The following is a 4,282-nucleotide window of genomic DNA, read 5'->3' on the forward strand; positions in this document are numbered from 1 at the left end:
AACTATGTGAATGAGAGGTCTAATCACAAAATGGGGAATACATATCTAAATTTGTTAAGCAAAAAGCGCATTTGCGCAAATTCCCTTGCACTTTCGGGCCTGCATCGGCGACACAAACCTCGTAGGTGCGAGATCCACTTAAGCCCCCCTAGGCCGCAGGTGCGGCCCATTACGAGAAAATGCGACTCCATACCTGTAAGCCCCTTCTTGCAGATGTAGCCTAAGGCTAACTCACTCCTCTCTCGCACTTGCAGCCCACCACGCACAGGTACAGCCTCATAGGTACGAACCTAAACTCACTGGTGCAAAAACACCAGAACCAGCAAAATCATAAAATTCCCAAACTTCGATCCTACACCCGAAACTCATCTGTGACCTTCCGGACATGAACCAAATATGTGTACCGCTCCTACAACATGCTACGAACTCGCTCGCACTCTTGGAATTTCCAAAAGAGGTCATCTTGAGCCGATCAACACCAAATGCCTCAAAACTAGATTTTCAACTAAAAGACCAGAATGCCCCTGAGTCCCTCAGAAACCGAACCACCTACTCAACCAAATCTTAATCGATATTCCGAACCTAATGGAATTGACGAAACTTCAAAAAAGACTCATTAACCCCCGATGTTGACTTTGGTCAACCAAACACTTAAGAGTTTCCAAAAATCCCATTTTCTCACCCAAATCACATTTGAATGTCCCGGGAATCACGCCATTCATCCCCACAAGGCAAATGTACTCTAACGAATCTAGGGGAAGGGTTAACATGGGTAAAATAGTCAAAATAGCCAAAATAACCTAACGGGTCGTTACATCATCCACCACTTAATCACATGTTCGTCCTAGAGCATGAAAGAGAAGAGAAATACCAGAATCACTGAAAAGCTAGGGATATCTAATCCACATAGCTGACTCGGTCTCCCAAGTAAGCTCCTCAACTGGACGATGCTCTTCCACTGGATCTTTATTGAAGAAATCTCTTTGGACCTCAATTTCCAGATCTGCCTATCCAAAATAGCAACTATCTCGAAAGTCAAATTCTGATCAAGCAACACTGAATCTCACTAAATCACATGAGAACCATCGGATGATACTTTTTTAGCATGGAAATATGAAACAGGGGGTGAACACCCGATAAAGCAGGAGGCAGAGCCAACTCATAGGCTACCTCTCCAATGCGCTGAACAATCTCAAACAGACTAATATATCTAGGGCTCAACTTGACTTTTTTCCCAAACCTCATCACACCCTTCATGGGTGAAACATTCAATAATAGCCGCTCATTAACCACGAACTCTAAGTCAAGAACCTTCCGATCCGCATAACGCTTTTGCCTACTCTGAGTTGTTAGAAGTCTTTCTTGAATCAACTTGACCTTGTCCAACAAATCCCTCAACAAGTCAGTACCCCAAGGCCTTACCTCAAAGGCATAAAACCAACCAACTGGAGAACGACACCTCCTACCATATAATGCCTCGAATGGTGCCATCTCAATGCTCGAATGGTAACTGTTGGTGTAAGAAAACTCAGCCAAAGGCTAGAACTGGTCCCAATGACCACCAAAATCAATCACACAGGCTCGCAACATATCCTTAAGGACCTGAATAGTACGCTCGGAATGGTCGTCAGTCTGAGGGTGAAATGTTGTACTAAGCTCTACTCGAGTACCCAACTCATCCTACATGGATTGCTAGAAATACAATGTAAATTGGGTGCCTTGATCCGATATGATAGAAATGGGTAAATCATGCAAATGAACTATCTCTCAGATGTTGATCTTGGCCAATTTCTTTGAATTATAGGTAGTCTGAACTGGTATGAAATAAGTCGGCTTCGTCAAACACTCCACAATGACTTAAATAACATCAGATTTTCCCAAAAGTCCATGGTAATCCAACCACAAAGTCCATAGCAATCCTCTCACATTTCCACTTAAGTATAGGCATCCTCTAAGTAATTCCACCCGGTTTTTGGTGCTCGTACTTCACTTGTTGACAATTCAAATACTTATCCACAAACCCTTCAGTATCCCTCTTCATACTACACCACCAATAATGTTTCTTCAAATCCCGATATATCTTTTTAGTTCTCAAATGAATAGAATACCTCGAACTGTGTGCCTCCCCCATGATCAATCTAGTCAAATCACCCACTTGAGGAACACATATGTGACCCTTGATCCTCAAAACTCCCTCATCATCAAGAATTTCCTCTCTTGTTTTTCCTTTCAACACCTTATCTTGAATTTTGCACAACTTTGCATCATCAAACTGTTAGGCTCTAATCTGCTCCAATAAGGAAAATCGTGCCACTACACAAGCCAGAACCTTGCCAGGTTTCGAAATTTCAAGCTTAACTATGCCATTAGCCAACTCCTGAACATCCATAGCCAAAGGTCATTCCCCAACCTGTAAACATGCTAGGTTATCCAGACTCACCGCCTTGCGACTCAAGGCATCCACCACTATATTAGCCTTGCCTGGATGATAAAGAATTGACATATCATAGTCCTTGAGCATCTCTAGCTACCTTCGCTGCCTCAAATTAAGATAGCTCTGATTGAAAATGTTGTGAAGACTCTTACGATCAGTAAACACCTCACAATGTACACCATACAAGCAGTGCCTCCAAATCTTCACTGCAAATACTACCGCCGCCAACTCCAAATCATGAGCGAGGTAGTTATTCTCGTACACCTTCAGCTGTCTTAAAGAATATGCTATTAGTTTCCCTTTATGCATCAAAACACAATCAAGTCCAATCCAAGAAGCATCACAATACACAGTAAATCCCTCTTCTTTCACGTGAAGAGTCAAAATTGGACCTATAGTCAATAAAGCCTTAAGCTTTTGGAAGCTCACCTGGCACTCGTGCGACCACTGAAAGGGTGCATTCTATTGAGTCAATCTGGTCAAAGGAGATGCAATAGCTAAAAATCTCTTCATAAAATATTGATAACAACTAGCGAGGCTAATGAAACTCTGATTCTCAAAAATTGAAGTAGGCCTGACCCAATCATGAAATGCCTCAACCTTCTTAGGGTCTATCATGATCCATCCTTGATCACTACATGACCCAAGAATGCCATAGAATCAAGTCAAAACTCACACTTTGAGAACTTAGCATATCGTTGCTTCTCCTTCTGAATCCCAAGCATGATCCTCAAATTGTAACGTCCAATTTGGTCATTATTGCACTTTTGACCCATTTACCGCCGTTGAACCTTTCTCGAGCCCTGTTAGTATGATTTTGACCCATGGTTATGGGCCACATGGTTCCCGAGCTTATCGAGCGAGTCGTGTTATGATTTATGAGAATTAGAGTCTTTAAGTGAAAAGTGTTTAGCCAAGAGTTAACTTTTGGGTAAGGGGCCTTTTTTGCTAAATTCTGTCAATTATGTGAATTTCGGAGGGTCGATTATGACTTAGTGGGGTATTCAGTTTAGTTTTTGAGGCACTCAAGAGCGTTTTGTGCTATTGGTTGGAAAGTTGGTTTTGGCCGTTCGGGGGTTAACCCGGTCAAATAGACCGCCGTTAGAAATTCTGAGGCTATGTGTGAGTCTGTAGTGTGTTTGTAAATATGTTTGCATGTCTAGTTTTTATCTATGGGGCCTCGGATAGATGACGGGATTTTGGGTGAAGACTTGTGGAAACCAGATTTCTACTGATTTCTGGTGTCTCACCCCAGCGAGACTTTTTACACGGAACCGAGTCTGCCACAGTGGGGCTTGGCCTGTTGACGTGAAACCTTGGATTTTTATTGAGGTTCGCCGCAGCGGATGAATCTCCACTGAGGCGAGACCGTGGAAGCTGGTCCTTTGCTCGCGGGAGTAGGAACGCTGAATCAGAAACCCTTTTTATTTCTAACTTGGAACCCATTTCTCCTATTCACCAAATCTTTGAACTAGAGAGCATTAAGGGCTATTTGGAGTGTTTTTGGAGTTGTTTCATCTTAGGAGGTAAGTTCTTCTACCTTAACTTATGATTATTTACCTTCCTAAGCTATAAATCTATGATGGAATCAAGAAAAGCTAGTTGGAGAAGATGAGTCTTAACCTTTGCTAATTGAATTTGAGGCTATGAATATGAGTTTAATTGATGAATCTTGTTACTCTAATCATGGAATTTTGTGGGTTAGTTAATAATAACCTTGAATCTCATACTTGGGTTTAGGAATTGATTATGAAAAACTAGGGTTTATGCCAAAATTGGGGGTTTTCTCCTAAATGATGAAATTGATCAATAATTGAGCTTAATTAGCAATTGAAGAGTAGAATTAAA

This window comes from Lycium barbarum, chromosome 10, assembly GCF_019175385.1.
Source record: "Lycium barbarum isolate Lr01 chromosome 10, ASM1917538v2, whole genome shotgun sequence".
Lineage (NCBI taxonomy): Eukaryota > Viridiplantae > Streptophyta > Magnoliopsida > Solanales > Solanaceae > Lycium > Lycium barbarum.